Source organism: Rattus norvegicus, chromosome 6 (assembly GCF_021556685.1).
Source record: "Rattus norvegicus strain SHRSP/BbbUtx chromosome 6, alternate assembly SHRSP_T2T, whole genome shotgun sequence".
NCBI classification, from domain to species: domain Eukaryota; kingdom Metazoa; phylum Chordata; class Mammalia; order Rodentia; family Muridae; genus Rattus; species Rattus norvegicus.
The window spans coordinates 41,004,462-41,024,877 of NC_141539.1; the positions used below are offsets into that span (position 1 = coordinate 41,004,462).

The 20,416-nt window shown below is 39.0% G+C and overlaps 1 non-coding gene across 1 annotated transcript; it reads left to right on the top strand.

Moving 5' to 3' along the window:
• The first annotated feature begins 13,168 nt into the window (after positions 1-13,168).
• Positions 13,169-13,294, top strand: LOC120093456 (small nucleolar RNA SNORA17). Its single transcript, XR_015623625.1, has one exon. It is a non-coding gene; the product is annotated as a small nucleolar RNA SNORA17 (small nucleolar RNA).
• Positions 13,295-20,416: the final 7,122 nt, after the last annotated feature.

Here is a 20,416-nt window from a genome sequence, read left to right on the forward strand (position 1 = left end):
GTATTAGACACTGTAATTGACACTGTCAATAGGATAAAATGGCAACCAACAGATTGGGAAAAGATCTTTACCAATTCTACATCCGGTAGTGGGCTAATGTCCAATATATTCAAATAAGTCAAGAAGTTAGATTCCTGAGAATCAAATAATCCTTTTAAAATATGGGGTACAAAGCTAAACAAAGAATTCTCAACTGAGGAATTTCAAATGGCCAGGAAGCACCTAAAGAAATGTTCAATATCCTTAGTCATCAGGGAAATGCAAACCAAAACAACCCTGAGATTCCACCTTACACCAATTAGAATGGCTAAGTTCAAAACCTCAGATAACAGCAGATGATGGTGAGGATGTGATGGCGAGGAGAAAGAGGAACACTCCTTCATTGTTGTTGAGATTGCAAGCTGGTACAACTACTCTGGAAATCAGTCTGGTGGTTACTCAAAAACTTAGACATAATACTATATACCACTTGTGGGCATATACCCAAAAGATTCTCCAGCCTATAATGACACATGCTTCATTCCCTATGTTCATAGCAACCTTATTTATAATAGGCAGAAGCTGGAAAGAATCCAGACGTCCTTCAACAGACGAATGGATAAAGAAAATGTGGTACATTTACATAATGGAATACTACTCAGCTATTAAAAACAACGACTTCATGAAATTCTTAGACAAATGGATGCAACTAAAAAATTTTATTCTGAGTGAGGTAACACAATCACATGAAGAACACACATGATATGCACTCACTGAGAAGTGCACGTTAGCACAAAAACTCGAAATACCCAAGATTCAATATACAGATCACATGAATCTCAAGAAGAAGGAAAACCAAGTATGGATGCTTCAGTCCTTTTTAGAAGGGGGAACAAAATACTCACAGGATGGGATATGGAGACAAAGTTTAGAGCAGTGACTGAAGGCCATCCAGAGACTGCCACACCTGGGGATCCAAACCACATACAATCACCATACCCAGACAATATTGTGGATGCCAAGAAGTGAATGCTGCCAGAGCCATGATATAGTTCTCTCCTAAGAGGCTGTGCCATAGCCTGACAATTACAGAGGCAGAAGCTCATAGACAACCATTGAGAACAGGGTCTCCAATGGAGAAGTTAGAAAAAGAACTGAAATAGCTGAAGAAGTTTGCAATCCCATAGGAAGAAAAACAATGTCAACCAACCAGACACCCCAAAGGTACCAGGGACTAAACCACCAACCAAAGAGTACACATGGAATGATCTATGGCTCCAGCTTCATATGTAGCAGAGAATACCCTTATAGGACATCAATGGGAGGAAAAGTCCTTGGTCGTGTGAAGGCTGGATGTCCCAGTGTAGGAGAATGCCATGGCAGGGTAGTTGGACAGAGTTGGTGGGTGGGTGTTAGAGCATCCTTATAGAAGCAGGTGTAGGGGAAATGGGATAGGGGATTTCAGGAGGGAAAATTGGGAAAGGGGATAACATTGAAATGTAAATAAAGAAAATATTCAATAAAAAGTAGACCTCTTAACACTTAGAAACACATAGGGAGGGACAATAAACAGAATAAAAAACAAATATTTGTAATCTGTATTTTTTTGTAATTTGTAATAACATAAATATAAAGGTTTATAATTTATAATAATATAAATTAAGTAACACATGATTTGTGAATTATATAAGTAACAATCAATTTGTATCCAGAATATATAAAGAACTGTTATAATCAACAAGAAGTTAAGTTTTTCAATAAACAATGGACACTGGTCTATATGGGCAATTTCCAAATAAAATAAACAAAACAGTTAAAGCATTCTCAGCATAGTATCACACCATGGCTTGATAACCATCTGTCCCCTTGCTATGTTTTACATTGCTAAATATGTAATCAAATTTCAATACATGTTAAGTAAGCTATTGCTATAGGACATTAAAAATCCTAACTTTCGAGGTATATGAACATGTGTTTTAAATTAGATATTTAAAGGGTAGGGAAATATGCAGAAAACAGAATCAGAATTGCAGACACAGACTAAACTGACTGAAAAAAGGCAATTCTGTTGCTCTACATTAATAACAAATTCCTTTAGGGACTTTCCCACAACAAGTCAAACACTTGATATTTAGCTTGCTAATGTCCACTCACTTGGTAAATATTTTATATGCTTTTAATCCTCACAAAAGTTCTTCATCTTTCCCTAAGTACAAATGAGTGATTTGGAACCCAGAGGGATGCAGTAACTTGTTAATAAATGCCAACTTCAGAGCCTGTGCTCATAACGTCTTCCTAAGTGTGAAATTGCCTTTCTCAATGCTATTGCAGCTTATATTCAGTTAGACATACAAAGACTCAACTGCTAGAAGTTTGGCCTCTAACACTGCAGTATGGAAATGCAGGTTCCTTAAAGAGGAAGAGGATACAAGGTTATAGTTGGGCCAATGTTGCATGGTGACACATGCATGCATTTGGAATGTGGCGGTAGGAGATCATGGGTGCAGGACTGTCCTAATAACTATCAACGATCAACTTGCCATAAACCTAGAGTCACCTGAGAAGAGGGAAACTCAGATGAACACTTGCCTCTGTCAGATTGGCCTATAAGATGTCCATGGAACATTTTATTAGTTGTAGTTGATGTTGGAAGGCCCAATCCATTGTGGGCGGTACTATTCCTAGGCTGGTTGGAATGGGCTATATCAGAAAGACAGTTGAGCATAAGCCTAGGAGTAGCTGAGGAAGCTGAATTCCTCCACTCTGTCTGCTTCATTTCCTCCCTTGAGCTCATGCCCTGGTTACTCTTAATGACTACCTGTGATTTGGATATATACACCAAGTAATCTCCCTCAAGTTGCTTTTTAGTCAATGCTTTATTCCAGCAACAGGAAACAAACTAGGTCAGAGGTTATCCTTGACAACCTAGTATATTTGAGTCTAGTCTAATTTATTCTTAGGAGACCCAGCCTCATGAATGGATGGTCCTACAGAATGTTTTGCGTCTTACAGAGTAAATCATTTCTGGTTGTTATAATTGACTGGTTTCTTCTTATTTCTGTATTCTCTTCTCTGCCTGCTATGACACTATGAATAATAATGCTGTGAACATGACATATTATGAACTTTGCCAGGATGCTGCAGCCATTCTGTATGAATATACAGCTACCAGACTCAAAAGCAAATAAACACCTTTAGCCATAAAATTCCCAGCCTCGGGTCTTTTGTTAGAGCAACCCAGAATGAACTAACCCAGATATGTATGCAATTCCCAGGGCAGAGCTGCTGAAAAAGTCTATTTCAGAAATTTTTTCCCACTTTGATTTATCCCTTAGACAAAATAGCAATAATCCATTTAATAAAACAAGGTAGTCGAACATTTTCAAAGGTGAATCCGGAGGCTCCTCATGTTCATGACTAACCTTTTATAGTGTGTAGAGATAAATGCTGAAAATGTGAAGAAGCCACTGCTCTTCTTGTGTGAAGTACCTTCTTAAGTACCATCCCAGGAGGAGGGGTGTGAGATACATTTCCAGGAAGGCTACGTTATATACATCCCACTCTTGAAGAATTTTTATTTCCATATCAGAAAACAATTCATCTGTTAGGACTATCAGCACAAAACAAATTTCAGAGTCCTGGGATGATATTAAAACATCACCTCCTGGAAACTAGTTAGTGGTAGAGAGGCAGTATGACTGACAATCTCTAATCCCATAAACGCATGGCTGAGGCTTTCGTTCATGGGCTCATTCTTGCTGGTTTTATTAACACTACTGACATTAACTGTGCAGCACATTCATGCAGACAGATTCTCTTTGCAAGAATTCCCTTAGATCTTCTATAAACCTCTTCTTTATGAAGCCCAAGTCTTTCTAAGGCAAATCATAATATTCTAGGCCTACCCGATGGGCTGTGAATAGAACCCTGCGGAAAATTAACAAGTCTCCAACTTCCCAATGTAGAAACATCTGGAACAATCCAGGCCACTGTGTTTGCAGGTTCTTTTGTAAAAGAACAAGGAGGCTGCATCTTGGCTGTATTTGGCAGTCCCTAAGGAGCCACACATATTTCTTGATTGGCTAAATGGTCTGGGTTGTTTTTTGTGTTTGTTTTGTGCATTGAAAGAAGGGTAGAAAACCTTTGTTTTTGTCTGACACCCATGACATAATGACAGCAGTGGGGTCATGTTTCTTGTCTGACAGCAATATTTACAAACAACTATTCCAAGCTGATAGTCCTGGCCTGTATTCCCAGCCACTTCCTGATTCTCCACTATTTCCAGTTGTAAACTCACTTTTCAAAGCATGTGTTACTTCCCTTCCTTCCTGGGGTTTTTAACAGCATCCCTCTAAGGGGATGGATAATGCTGTTGTTTTCTTTCCAAGAACAGTATTTACATAGTTTGCATTTCTGCACCACTAATGGTTTCCCACCCTACGGCCTGCTGAGTGTGAACTGTCTTTCTCACTTGATTGCTGTGAACCTGAGCATAGGCTTCTAACCTATGCATGAGACTTCTAACCCACTGGAAGAGCCTCCATTTTCTCTACTATGGGGAGTACCTGATGCTGTTTTCAGAAGGGAAAATTATCGTGGACTCATACTTTACTTTTCCAGATGGTTTCCTCCATGCCCATCACTCCACATGATAAAATGAACCAAAAATGATTTCTTTCTGGATTGCTACAGTGTTGTTGTTGTCGTCATTGTTGTTGTTTTGTTTTGTTTTATTTTTAGTACAATCATATCATCTTTCCAAGAGTGAAACATACTTTTTTCCCTATCATTATTGGTGGGTTTTTGATACTGCAAAGTGGTATCACTTGAAAAACTATTAGGAACAATGGTCCAGTAACAGCTCAAGAAGCGGAGTCCAAGCTGCCACTAACTCTCATAGACTCCACTATCATGTATCCTGATGTTATTGTTACCATCTATTCTACCTTTGCAGCCTAGATTGGTTTTAGTCCGGGAGGTGGCAAGCATTGGGGATGTTGGTGCTCCTTTCAAATCTCTCCTGCACAGTTTTTCTCAGCCCCTGCAGGAGTCTGTACCTTACAACTAATCAATGATTAATGGAGAATCAGTTGGGCTTTCTTTTTCTTTTAATCATCATAGACTATTCCACACGTCTAATGCCACCTCTTTTAATCATAGAGGTCTATATTCCTTCTCCAGTTTTTGACCTCTTAGAAAACAGAAACTTCGCAGTGGTTTGTCATTTTTGAGTAACTCATTTAATGAGCCACCACATGATGCTTCTGCCATTCGTGGTGCTTTTCTCTATGAACCTCCATGCACTACAGCTTCTCTCACTCGGGCCTGTGCACAGCTCCTGTCTCCTTAGAGAAATTTCCTAGGCCCCACTGCTCAACGGAATCCCCACAAAGTAGTGGCTTTCATTTAAAACTGATGGCTGAGCCAAGGAACTAAGAAGTGGGTCCAATGGAGATAAGGGTGGGAACATTTTTGCCTTTTGTATTCCATTTTTTAATTTTTGAATCATGAATATAAATTTATATTGTAAAATTTTAATTAAGCAAGACTTAATGGACCTATTTGACTTGTTATTGTCTCCATAACTTTGTTAAAGTCCCTAGTTTCTCCTCTGAATATGGTGCCTCACTCTACCACAAGAAGTTTTAGAACTTCTATCTCCATTCTAGAGCACACTAATTGGCTCCAGTTCTCTGCAGCCAGAAAGGTAGCCTTGGAATGCAAATCTGTATTTGGTTCTTTCCCATAAGTCTGAAAGAAATGGTATTGGATGAGGAGGCATATTGTGTTAGAACAATAGTCACAAGTTTAGTGTCTGGCCAACAATACAAATTTAGTGTCTTGTAGCCCTGAATGTCAGAGGTGTAGTCTGGATCTCATGGGCTAAAATGAAAGTGTCACCCTGACTGCATCCACTTGGGGACCAGCAGTGAGGTTTCATGACATTAGGGGCAAGTCTGACTACTTCTTATGCAAAGCCAGTGTGTTTCTCCCTGTGCCATTTTATCATGTGGATTGATGGTCCTGGAAGGCCTTCATATCTTGTCTTTTATCCTCTTTCTCTATCTTGAAACCCAAAGAGAAGCTTAAACACCCTCTGACATCCTTCTACCTGTCACACCTTAAAGCATCTTTGTGATTTTATTGATACTCTTATTTTTATTGCTCCGAAAATCCAACTCATTATAATTTCCTCTTGTACCATGTCACATTCATTAGTTTCAGCAAGTTGAGGTGGATATTTATGGTGATGGTGAGATTATTCTGCCTACCATAGAGTTTCATAAAGCTGGGTTTCAGATATATGTTTCTTGCTGTGTCATAAATTCTTATTCATCTTTATATGTCTGCTTTCTTAGTTTTAGAAAATTAAACCCAGACCCACCCTGGCTCATTATGGTGGTTTGAGTAAGTTGTGCCTGGAAGACTCATACGTTTGGATAGTTAGTCCCTAGTTGGTGGCACTGTTTAGGGAAAATTTAAGGGATGTGGACTTGTTGGAAGAAGTGTGTCACTAGAGGCTGGATTTGAGAGGTTAAAGTTTTCTTGTTTTTAGTTTTCTATCCTGGCCTTGTGCTTTCTCTTGTGGATTGCCCTGGTGCTGTTTGGTTTATTCTTGTTGTTGTTGCTGCTGCTGTTGTTGTTGTTGTTGTTATCTCTGCTTTCTCAAGAGGGGCTGTCTCAATGTGGAGTGGGTCACATACTCAGGTGATTTCATGTGAACCTTCTCCCACATTTTAACTGGTCAAATAAAGGCTAGGGCCTGTGATTGGACAGTGGAAGGGAAAGGTGGGGCTGGAGGGGTTAGAGAGGGGAAGAGAGGAAGGAGGGGAAGCAGAGGAGGGGATGAGGAGAAAGAGGAAGACGGAGGAAGAGGAGGTGGAAGGAAGATGGAGCAAAACCACATGGCCCAGAGAAGCCAAAAGAAGCAAGGGATCTCATAGCTTGGAAAGAGAGTAATGTAGTGGTAAATCTGCCCAATCTAGTGTACAGTTTATAAAAATTGTAACTGAGTTGTGTGTGTTTTGCACAGGCTTATTGGGGCTGGAGATTTACCACAACAGCTTTCAGTCTAAGATGTGAGTCCTCACCTGCTCCAGCTGCCATATATGCCACCTGCTTCCTCTGTTTCTCTATCATAGACTCTACTACTCTGCAACCATAAGGCCAAATAAATTCTCCTTCTATCACTTTCCTCGGTCATGGTGTCCTATCACAGATATTGAAAAGAAAATAATCTAATCATGGTAGACAATGATTTTGCCACCAACTTGTAACCAAGCCCTAAATTTAATAAATCTTAGAGTCTGTTCATCTTAAATACTAGTTTCAATCATTCATGCATTCCAGAAATAACTCTTCAGGACCCTACCTGATATAACCCACTAGAGCCTCTCACCAAATGTTTCTTCTTTTACTTATTATTGTGACTAGAGATCAAAGAGTTAATTCAACCTAAGGAAAAAAAAAGACAGAATTGCAGTCATAATAGCCTTAACTAAGTCAAACTCCCTGACACATTTCAGGTTGACCAGTCCAAGTTTATTAAAACCCAACATTCCCCTGGCCTTGGGACACTATGCTGATATTCTCTGCTCCTAATTCTTTGACTTCTTTTTCTTACTCTTTCATCTTCCACTTTCCTCTCATCTCCCATCTCAATCAATAAACGTTTTCTTTAATGTTCTTTCCCTGGGCAATATCTAAAATTCACTTAATGCTAAGTAATAGTGGTGTGTCGAGGACATGATACTTCTATCTCACTTTGGGCCTCTTCCACAAAACATTTGCATATGTAAGATATCCCTGATACATCTCTTTACTGGAGGAGCACCTAAAAATCAATCTATTTGAAACAAAACTCTAGATTATTCCTGCAACACTATTCACAACTCCTCAAAAACAAATATTTTTATTCCATCTGTCTTAGCCCAATTAAGATTTTCCACTCTTTCCAACTTAACCTAAAACCTTACCTTTGTCCTTGATGACATCATTCCAAGTAAGCATTACTTGGGGACTCTGACTAGGTCCTACTTCCAAAGCATTCTGCTAATAGTTCCTCCTTTCTACTTTGTTGCTATTGTACCTCTAATCTATGTCACTAGAATGTATCTTATCTTAATTCTTATTTATAACCTGAACTGTTCCTTATATGTACTATGTTTTCTCTCTTTTCCTCTCATTTTTTGTTTCTTTTCTCTTCCTTTGCCACATCTTACCTGGATTCCAGTAATAATTTCATTAATATTTAACTTTTATTAATTTCTCTTTGAAAACATCCAACTCCACTTAGAATATAAAGCCCTCTACTATCTAATACAAGTTTCCTCTTTCTAGATATTTTGGATATAGAATGTTCCAAAGGACCTTGCACTAAAAGCTGATCCTCAGACTGGCAGTACCGGAGCCTCTAAGATATAGTTTCTAGTGCTATGTTTTAGGTCATTGATGTTAGGAATGGCAGGATGCTATATTCTTTGCCTTTCCCTTCACCATGATCAAATACCTGACAAGAAACAACTTAAGGGAAGGAGGATTATTTTGGCTTACCTTTTATGGGATCTGGCCCTATAAAAAGCAGAAGGCACACACAAACATCAATGCCAAAGGTAGTCAGTGTAGGACTTCCTCTAAATTATGTATATTGTCCTCATAGACACACACAGAAGTATGCAGCATTAAAACCCTAGATTTTAATGTATTATTTTTTATATTTATCTATTTATTTTATGTGCAACTGTATGTATGCCTAGATGTGTGCATGTACACATGTACATACAGCTGCTTGTATATGTAAGAAGGAGTTAGACGACCTAGAATTATAATTACAAGCTATTGTGAATTACTTGGTATAGATACTGGGGACTAGAGTTGGGTCCTTTACAAGAGCAGCAAGTGTCCTTCGGCCCCCTCCCCAGATTTTTCTTACATCAATCAAGTTGATAACTCAAATTAACCATCACGAACCTTCATGTCCTTGCCTCTTACTTTGTTTTCTATGACTAAAGAGATGAGTGTCTTTTTCTACCATACACTCCTCACCACTACTTTCTTACAGACTCCAAAGCAGAGAGGCCAACTAACCATGAGTGAGAACACCCACAATAGTGTGTCGGGGTGAACGTCTTCTCTTTCTTAAATAGGTTCTTTTATGTGTTTTCTACAATAATGAAAAGCAAGCACATCCTGGATTGGTACTGACTACCAGTCGTCCCCACACACCCCCTCCCCGGCACCCTCCTACAGACATGCAATCCTTTCCACACTGCCTGCTTTCAGTGCCTCAGTCCTATAAAACTCATTCTAATTGTAAGCATTAAGTCAGTTCTCCTTTTGCTTCTAACACTCTATAGCTTTATCTTTGCATAGCTGTCCCCTTTATATTTACTGAATTCTCAGATAAAGATGATGACCTTGGCAGGACTTTCTATGACCTTTAGTTTAAGCAGTTTCTCTTAAGCACTTTCTCCTATTTGAAACTCAGTATAGCAGTAATCTTGCCAGAAATAGTTTCATTATGATTCGTTTAATATTTTCTTCATAGGGTTATAAGATTGTCTTGGCCACTGGATCTAACATTAAAAGCTGAAATGTTGCCTTATCTTGCTTCTATAATATAGCAATGACTAGGATAACTTATAATGAAAAAGAATTCTTTTGGCACATGGTTTTAGAGGCTTTGAAACCCAAGGCCTAGGGACTAACTCACAGTAGGGTCTTCTTAACTCTATCAATTCTCAACTTATGTGAGGCTTAATTCAGTTTGTTAGAATGGTACAACTCCACCCCTGAGGTTATAGGTTTCTTGACCTGGTCAACTAATAATGATCATCACTACAATGGTAATTATAATTGAAAATGTGTTTCGGTTTTAAGAAACATTTAAATCACAGCAGGTATGTCCTTGTTAGTTAACAAATTAATACTCAAATGTGTGGAAAGAAACTAAGAAACTGCAAAGAACTTTTGTGAGTACTAAATCATTAGTAAAGACAACAAACAAAACTGTAGATGTAGATATAGAGAATAGAAAATGTACTGAAGACAGAAGGAGATGTTGAGTTGCAGCTTTAGTGAACAATCAGCAATATCTGGATTGTGGGAAACTCTGATAACCAAATGGCTCCATTTTTTTTCAGCCAATATAAGAAAACAAAAGGGGGGTTGGGTATCTGTAGGTGAAAGAGATTTAAAAACATAACCTATTTTTAAACTGACAGCTTCAATTACAGAGTGCAAGCCTGTACTCTAGGGTGATAAAATGCTGTGGAAATGACTTCTATAAAAAATAGAGTTATAAGTAACTGTTATGGAAGATAACTTTTGGGGATATACATCATGCAGGGGTATCAGAATTGGACAGAATGCTCTTTTCTCACTGGAGTTATGGTTAAGAAGTCAGTGTCAAAAAGTTAAACCCTTTGGTGTATATTTGTGTATGTGTGTGTGTGTGTGTGTGTGTGTGTGTGTGTGTGTGTGTGTGAGAGAGAGAGAGAGAGAGAGAGAGAGAGAGAGAGAGAGAGAGCATGTCATGTTATATCTCATAATAAAGTATTGACAAATGTCTTCAGTTTCTCTGTGAAATGATGAGTTTATAAGATGACTTGCTGTAAGGAACATGGTGCGACATTTGACTTGTTGGGAAACTGGAAAGTTAGGAAGTGTCCAGGAGACATAAGCAGGGATGTAGCCCTGTGAAGATCATAGTGCAGCTGTGTCTTCATTTGCTGCCACCTCTGCGTCTGAGGAGAAAGAATCAGCTGGATATTGTATGGTAAACATTATGAGAACATTAAGTAAAGCTCTGCCTAAGAGCAACCAGGAGCTAATCACTGTGTTTACCAAGCAAAAGTCAGCAGGTATTCTAAAGGCTGAAGCCTGAAGAAGCTCCAGGAGATGCCAAGTCTCCATACAGTGGCCCTAATTAGTATTCCAAGCTATCTATCAGGCCCTGAAGGGAGCAATGCCCGGTACTGCACTTTCCAACCATACCCTTTAGAGATGGGAGGCCCAGTGCCTCTGTGTGTGCAATCGTTTGTGATATTGCAAGATGATATTAACTTCTCTTCCTGAGGCATAAACACAAAGCAAAGGAGGCATTTCTCTCAGAGAGTATGATTACCTAATATTTCAGTGTAGGAGACGTGTTATGACAATGAATAAATTGACTTTCTCTAAAGAATCTATCTATGGTTAAATGAGTAGAGCAATCCTGAAAATAATCCCTGGTCCAGAACTAGGAAGCATATTTAATCAACCCCATGAAACTATACCACCACTCATCCACCTGCCCAAATCTGTGTATCTCTGTCAATCCATTGACCCTTAACCATTCTGATGAGCTCTTAGAAAGAATTATCAAACTAACCCCACAGAATCCATTTTACAGTGTAATCTTTTGACTCCTATTATTGTTGCTCAGTTTTATATTTCATAATTTGAATATATATCATGATATGTGTGCATGCATGCGTGTGTGTGTGTGTGTAAAATTTGGATTCTATTCCCCCTCACTATCCTTATCTCATGTAAAATGCTTTGGTGATATTTATGAACACTCAGAAAAACAACACAAACTCCACACCATAGCTTAACAGCTCCTGACTATTTTCTAAGCTCTTTGATTCCCCACCCCTTGATGTTTCTTTCTGTTCTAGAACACGAGAATCTCAGTACGAACCTGCGATGTTTCAATGGCTGGAATTGTATGTACTAGATCTCTGTGTGCCTGAGATTTTGAGGCATTCTTTTCCTATTTTGACTGTTATCTCATCAGAGAGTCTCTGAGAGCTTGATTTAAGGGATGATTTCCAGGATGCACACACTTCTGCTGTAGGAAAATCATTACAATTTTGAGAACTGAAATGAATCGTTTTTACTTCTGTCTGTTTGCCTTTCTTCACCTCATCTGCCTCAGCCTACTAAGAAAAAAAAACTAGGCAGTTAAAAGAATAGCTTGTTTTGTTTCCAATATGACAAGAGCTGTCCTCTTCACAGTCTTCACAGTGTAGAAGCTCATGACTATACCACCCGTGGGTGTAGTACACTGAAGCTCTAGCCATGGTTTTTCTATAATACCAGGAAAAGCAGAGTAGTTCACTATAAAGAAATCTATTAATGGCACATAAAACTCTTTGCTTCCTTAATAATATCTCTTTCACATTTGATTCCTTTGCAAAGAAGAATCAAATGTGCCTGAGATTCAGCAGCACAGCCAACCCCAGCTGATGTTTATCATTCACAATAATGTATTTTTAAACCAGAAAAGGACTTGTGATGTCCATCTCAAGTCCATAGCAGGCACATCTAATACTCTCGCCTCCACCCAACCTCCTAACTAGAAGCCAGTGCAGCATCTTATTGAAATGGATTCTGTGCTGGTCAACTTCCAGGCAGACTCTTTCTAAAGAAATCTTTAGCCATTCACATGACTGCCATATCTGTTAGAGATGCTGCAACATATAGCTTATAAGAGGTTTCTCTTCTTCCTGAAAGCCATATAAGATGCAAGAACTAGGAATATCTTCATTGGTTTGAAATTTGATTTGTGCAGTCCTCTTTCTTCAAATTTATCACTTTATGAATTGGCTTTTTGTATCATAAAATCACAGGAAAATGGCATAGCTGACCTGGCACTCTCTATCCAGATGATGATGGTTCTAGCGTCTGGCCCAGAGGGAAAAGTATGTAGTCAGCAAGTTCCCAAGTACCCTTGGCCTCTCTAGAAAAGATGCCCTGGAAACAAGTGAAGCAATATTCTGCTTCATCTGGGAAACAAAGAATAGTTTGTTAACTTTCACCTTAACTTCCTTGATGTTATTCTACCTTTTCTTGCCCTTCTGCTCCTGTTATTCTGATCTACAAAACTCTGATTTTCAGTAAAGGCATCCAGCCAAAGAGCTGTATCTTCCAAAACACAGATCTGTAAACAGAAGCCAGGTTTAAAAAGAAAAACCTGCATTGAACATACTTAAGAGAAATAGAAACTAAATAAGATGAAGTCTAGGTCTTGTGAATCTTCAGTTTGTAAATAAAAAGAAAAGAGCCCAAATTTGAGTCCTAGACCAGGACTCTGAATTCAGGCTGACATTTAAAACAGTACAAATAAGGCTTAATTGAGTCCAAACACCAAACCAATTATAATCTACATGATGAAGTGAAAACCTTAAAAAAAAATTTAAAAAAGTCTGTCCCTAGAGGAACTGCAGGTGTGGCTAATATGTCATATGTACCTAAGCAGGTAGCAGAAAGGAGAAAGGCTATGTCTACACCCAGAGTCGACAAACATCTGAATGATCAGTAGCCTCACATCCCCTGAAAAAGAAGCAACATGAAATAACCACAATTCCAGGACCAAGCAGGCCCAGATGAGCTTCCAAGACAGGAAGCAAGCCTGAGACTAGAAGAACTCTACCTGGAGCTTTGAGCCCTAGGCAAAAGTAAATGTGAAACAGACAATCCTCTCAAGGGGCCACTTGAACAAGAAGTGAACCTGAGGTGACCACCAGACCACAGCCATGAAGGCCTTGGAGGGCACATCGTGTCTGAGATGACCCTTGCCTGGAGCCATAATGCATGAGCAAGGCATAGCACTCCTGAGAGAGTACTCCAGACATTCAGAGACTTCAGGCTTTACTAAGAGGAATAAGTAAGTGGTAGAGAAATGGAAGAGAGAGAAACAGAGGATGAGGGCAAAATGAAGAAAGGCAGAACTTGAAACTTGGGGGTAGTGAGGAATAGCCTGATGTGAGTATCCAGTGATGCCACCTGGGACCCTGGTGAGGTCCTGGCCTGTGATTCCACCACATCTGCAGTATCAGGAGTCTGTTACCACCAAAGACCAGGTAGATGTCCCTGGCTGCTACAGGGAACATGTTAATGTCTGAAGGCTGGGCAAAACTGGATCAACCCCTCACTTGAGCTTTGGGGATGAGTTGTCCCTGGAGAAATGAGAGCAGGAGAACTGACCCCACTCCTAGTCAGCTGTAACACTTCGGAGAACAGGCCCTGCACCTCACCTGGGCAGTACAGTTAGAATTGGCCCTGAATGTGAAGGTTGCATGTGAGCTGACCCAAGAACATGCATATAAGAAAGCCAGCCCTGCCTCTTATTGGCTGTGTGTGGTGTCAGTGAAAGAGAGATCCTCTCCCTTTCCTTTTTCCTCTTTGTTGGACAGGAAGGAAAGTTGGCCCCAATGGGATCATTAAAGCAGGAGCACTGTCTCTTCACCTCACCTGATGTAGCACTTAAGAGAGGAAATCTTGTACCCCAACTGGGCAATACAGTGCAGCTGACCCTGATGGTGGAGCCAAGGGTGAGCCAGTCCCAGGGGTGTGAGCATGGAAGAGCTGGCGCCTCAACTTGTCTATCATGTACCACTGTGAATGAGGGAGAGGTGCCCTGCCTGTCCCTCGCCCTTTGCCACCTATGGAAAATTGAAGAACTGACTCTGGGAGCATGAGAGCAGGAGAACCACTTCTGACTCTTGTCTGCTGGGGAGTAATAGTAGGAGAACTGGCCATGTTCCTTAGCAGCTGCAAAACTTGGGAGAGCAGCAGGCCCTGTACCTCCACTGGGCATCAGGGTAGAGCTAGCCCTGGTTACAGAAGAATGGGAGGGTCTGCTGGTGAGATGGGAGCTTTCTTGCTGACCAACTCAGATACCTCTGAGACCCATACCCTACCCTAACATCTACCCAATCAATGAAGTTCTGGAGTTCCTAAAGGGGATTGTCCTACAGATACAAAATTATAGGCTGCCCATGACATAGAGTATCAACAGCATATCTGACAGGACTTCTACTGAGGTTCCAGTATTGATATAATAGCAGAAGCCAGAGGCCTTGTGACAGACCAACAAGTCATTGTAATGAACATTTGCAAGCAAGGAGGTGTGGACAAAGGGGTGTGTTGTATGTGTAGTGTCACTGTGTGACACGACAGCTTCCACAATGACATTTATTTTCTCTGATGAGTGGAAGGTTGCACAGATGGAGGGCAGGTATGAGGGGAAGGGAAGATAAGTCAGATTGAAGTATATGGTATGAAATTCACAAAGAACCAATAACAATTTTAAGATATATAAAAAAAATTCAGAAAAGAATAAAATGAGAATATACATGTTAGATCTTTGATTTAGATTGTTGTAGGCAGAATGTTCTGGTGGTTCAGAGTCCCAATAATGTTTCCACCTATATTCTTTGCTGTTTGGATATGGGCATGAACAACATGTAATAAACTGCAGTGATTAGCTTACTTCATATGATAAAGCCTATGGGATTTTGCAGATGTAATTATGGTTGTAATCAACTGACTGGCTTTGGCTTTGAGTTAATGAAAAGGGAGATTTTTTCCTAGTTGAGCACAGCAAATCAAGTGAATTGCTTAAAGAAACTGGAGATCCAAAGGGAGACTCATTTGTTTGTCTCAAAGGAGCAAAGCTATGATGAGCTCTACATATTCAAGGAAACAAAATTTTCCAACATTTATGTGAGATTGAATGAGGACTCCGAGCATCACAAGAGACAGACAGTAATCCTGATACCCTGGTAGAACTCCATAACCCATGCCATAGGAATCGTAAGACAGCAAGAAGATATTGTGTTCCCTGATAAATTTATGATGATGTATTTTTCAGAAATAGACAATGAACACTCATTTGATGACTAAAATTTAGATGCTGCTGTAACTAAAACCCAAGGATATAGCAATGTCTTTGTAATGAGAAGATGGTAGGTATAGATGAGAGCAGAACACAGCACAAAAAGCATTAGCTGCCTTGAACAGTTGTTAGTAGAAAAATGGCCTCTTTAATTGGGCTTAGAAGAGCTTTGAAAGGAAAGTACAAGCTGTTGTATAGTGGAGAGAAGGTTAGTGATATTGTCTCCTGCAACTATGTACAAGCTGAACTCATAAAAACTTAGCATGGTCCTTTCTGGCTGTGGTCATTCACAATGGAGTTGTCCAAGCTGTTGCTGTTTTTTCTTGTTGCTCATAGGAAGACACAAAAGGTGAACTAAATTGAGAGAACTGTTACAAATATGCAATAGAATCTTATGACTCTGATAAGTGGTTCACATTTTTGGAGGTAAGAACGCTTTGTATTTTTCCAGGAGTTCAGCAGCAAGTTCTTGTAATTATTTACCAATCCCCAGAGAGAGCTCTGAAGGCACAGAAGGGATGCTAGGATCATTACCATGCCTGACAGCACAAAACAGGATCCAAGCCCTTCCACCCACTCATCTGTGGCTACAGTTTATTAATTGTATAAAGTCATGAGGCATAACACGTCAAAAAAAATAAGATGATATCAGTGGGCGTATCACTAAAAGACAGGCAGCAAGGAAGAAGGGATGCAGATCCGTCATAACTTTCCCTCTTAACTTCAAGAAAGGCTCTGGCATATGTAGTCTTTGCATGGTCCAAAGGATTAGGGCATCATGGCTCAAAAGTGGCCTACCCAGCTCCTACCTGCTCACTGGACCAACATTTGAAGGTGATTCTTCTTTCGGGGTAAGGGAGGTAACAACCTAGACTCTCCCAGGGAGTTCACCTGGGACACAGGTGATGTATTTTTTCATAATACCAGGAAATCACTCTCTATCTCAAACATTGTATCCCCAGTTCATTCTATTGTCATTCTAAAAATTATATACAAGAAATGGAGGAGGTAAAACAGGGTCTCTACATGGCAACCCAGGAAACTGTCATAGTGAAAGGTGATCTTTTAAGAGAGAAAAATGATACTATATGATAGAAGATATAGGCTACTCACAAGTCTAAATTAATTACCAATTTTGTAGAAATAAAGAGTTGCCTCTGGCCCTAAAAGATGAAAATGGAAGTTGTAAGAATAAGTCAGTAGGATTCTGCAATGCCTTGAGAGTGATGCTAGGATTTCTGTCTACCCACCAAGCTTCTCAGTTGTCCTTACCACAGAGAGAACATTTGTTGAGCAAGGCAAAGGAAAAAGAAACCAGAGGTTGAACAGCATTGGCTGCAATGAGAAGACAGTATATGGGCTTCTGTCTGTTTCCCAGACGTTAGTTAGAACTTCACCTGACCTAGAAGAGTGGAAAAGTCGTCAGATACCATCTTATGAAAGCACTGAAGGAATATGTCAGATGGAATAATTTCCCTGGTGACGAAAATAAACTGTGCTGACTCCATGGCTATATTTGAAGGATTACATTCTGTCTACTTTAGAGGACCCATGGAGGAAAAGACCTATCAGGAAGTTTACTTTTGTTTACAAAGTATTTTTCCCTGAGAAAGTTTCCAGAGTCTTATACTATAGATATAATTAAATTGATAAAGAAGAAAGAGATTGTAACATCTTGCTTAGTGGGAAGATCTTGGTCTCAGACTCTTAGGCAATTCACCTCTGCCACAGTAATGCATTTTCTCATGGTACTAGAATCTCACTCCATATCTCTGACACTGTACTCAGAGTTCATTCTGTCGTTCATTCTATCACCTATAAGCAAGAAAGGGACGAGGGCAATACTGGGTCTCCACAAGGCCGATTTGAACAAGTCATTAATCCTTTCAATCGTTCCTTATCTTCCCATTTAAAAACTAGAAAACCCCTAGATAAGCCATTGGTTCTCAACAGTATCCAGGGTACATTCAAGACATTACCAAGGAAAAAGATCTTTAGCTAATGACCTGTAGGCTATATATCCTATAACCTTTATCCTCCAAAGAGGTAGTATTATGGTGCTCATATGACTCAAATTGTACATAAAATGCCTTATCTAAAATAGATTTTCTTGCTTAAAAATAGCATGCTTTATTTCCTTAGCATCCTTTATGTTTCTATTCTATGAGGTATACTGTAAAAATCTGCAAAATGTTATTCTCTTCTTTATGTCAACTTGATGTTTGAGTTCTTGAGAATGGACCAAAATAGCAGTGGGACAAGCCTGATTAAAGGTTATTGGATGTTAAGGTCAAATTTTGGATGTGGAGAAGTTTCCAATCTAAGTCTTCAGTACTCTGAGTCTATGTACTTGGTGGATTAGAGTTCAGCACCATGAGAACCAGGACAACAACAGACAAGGCTTTAAACCTCTACGGATAAAATATGTGCTTATTCTAAATAAGGACTGTTTAGGATTCTAGATTACTAGTTCCTGTAGCAAAGAATTAAGAAATCTAGATAGGCTGCCTAAGCAGCAAGAATATGATCTGTCTAGTCAGGACACATTTTATATTCTCTCTGTCAGGATTGGTGGTAAGTTCCATAGAAGAGAAATCATTATGCATGATCTTCTCATGCCTGAACATTTCCAGAATACAAATCCTACAGTATTGAATCTTGAGATACTTTTATAGATTCTCTGTTGAAACTATTTCATTGATAGATTAGAAATCTAACATCAAAATCAGAGAATATTTTGTTATACAAGGCAATATTATATTTAATATAATTTAAGATATTTGTCATAAAAAAGGCTTTTTAGAAAGAAATGGTTTACATAAAATGAACTGTACCTCTTCAGATAATGGATCATTCAGAGCCTGAGAAAATACATGACTGCCTTGCTTGATATGTGCCTCTGCTTGTAGGGCATCCAGTAGATGAAAGGGCACTGGATATTGAGCAGAATTTTCCTTCATTTCATTACCCTGAAGTGTCCCACATAAGTCTTCTAGAATATACTCCTAAATAAACATACTTGTAAAAAATGCTGACTTATTGTCTCTTTCAATTTTCCCTATTAAAACTTGGAGAGTTCCATCATTAAAACAGTAATGACAAAACAGATATTGGGAAGCAATTAGTCTATGCTGTAAACAAGGTTCTGAAAACAGAGAAGAGAGGTGAAAATATTTTGTGCTACTTTCACATTGGTTTTGTTAATAGAAGGCAAGTCCTTTGAATCATGACTTGGGATAACCGGATGGTGTAATTAAGAATCATCTCCATTCCAAAACTGTGGGTCACCACTCCATTTGGGGCCATATAGCTGAATGTTGGATAGCAACAAATATGGCATCAGTGAAAGGTTTCTGAACACACTATGACCTAAATCTATTCAAAACTAAACATAATGAATGGAAGGTGTTGGGAACTCACACCCTGTGACTCACTGAATCCTTGGTCTTGAATACACAGCAGGCACCTTTACTCAGATCATGTTCTCATGCCTGGCATCCCCACAAACACTGCCTGAAACAACTCAACTCAGATTCCAGACTGCTATATATTATGAATTAAAGTGTTTTTATGTGCACATAAGGTTTTTAGCTCTTATAACACCAATGTCTCCTAATTACATAAATGAAAATTTTACATATTCCTACCATCACTCTTTGGCATGGATTTATCAAATCACTCTATCATTGGATTGGATTGGATTGTATTAGAATGTTTCATTTTCAAAACTACTGTTTGAGTTTTCTCAGTTGAGTTTCATAAGGAATCATTAAATGAAATTCAGATTGGGATCCTTACAGGATTTTGAACAATTCCTGAGATTGCCCCAAACATACTTCTATTATTTATTATATCTATAGAAAGAAACATTTTCAATTCAGGCAGTTACAAGATCCAAATAAGCACCAAATTTAAAATGCCACAAAGCTATTCTGTACTGGGTTGATTATCAATATTCAGCCAAAATTTAATTCCTCATGTAAAAATAAATAATCCCATCAATTTCATTAATATTCAATTTTTATCTTTAATAAATGATAAAATTATGTAGATACCAAATAATTGCCTGGAAATTGTTTATAAAACAGTAAATATTTGATTTATGTATGTATTTTATATAACTATTGACCCAAGGTTACAAGTAGAAAAGAAGCCATGATATATGTCACAAAAGTACTTTAGCTCATGATTCATCTAAGAAAAAAAATGGCATCACCAACATCCTCTCATTAGAGCAAGATAAAACTAGACAGGTCCATTAATTCAATTCTCTACCCTAAAGCTTATATATTTAAACACAAGGCATTAGTGTACATATTCAGAAAGAACTAGACATAATGAGGATAGAAGAAAGAATTTGAAATATGAATGAAGAGGACACAAAGAAGAAGAAATGGATTGCATTGGTGAAAGGAATGTCTCTTAGATTCTCACTTGGTTTCCCTGGTTGTCTTCTTTATTTTGGTCATGGCTTCACCGAGGTATTGGGGATTTGCTGGCAGAGACTGAAGTTTGGCTCTGAGTTGATCAGACAATGATACATGCTAATATCCTGCAATGTGCTTACATGAAGGACGCAGTGATTCTTACCTTTGATGACAACAAAGATGGTAGTGGATGAAAGGATGACCTGAACCTCACATCATGGTGAAAGAACTTCTCTATATGAGTAAAATTTTGTCTTGCAAGTCAAGGTCAGTGATTAAAGCCTTAAAGGGAGAAATGGGCCAGGTAGTAGTGGTGCAAGGATTTAATCCCAGCACTCAGGAGGCA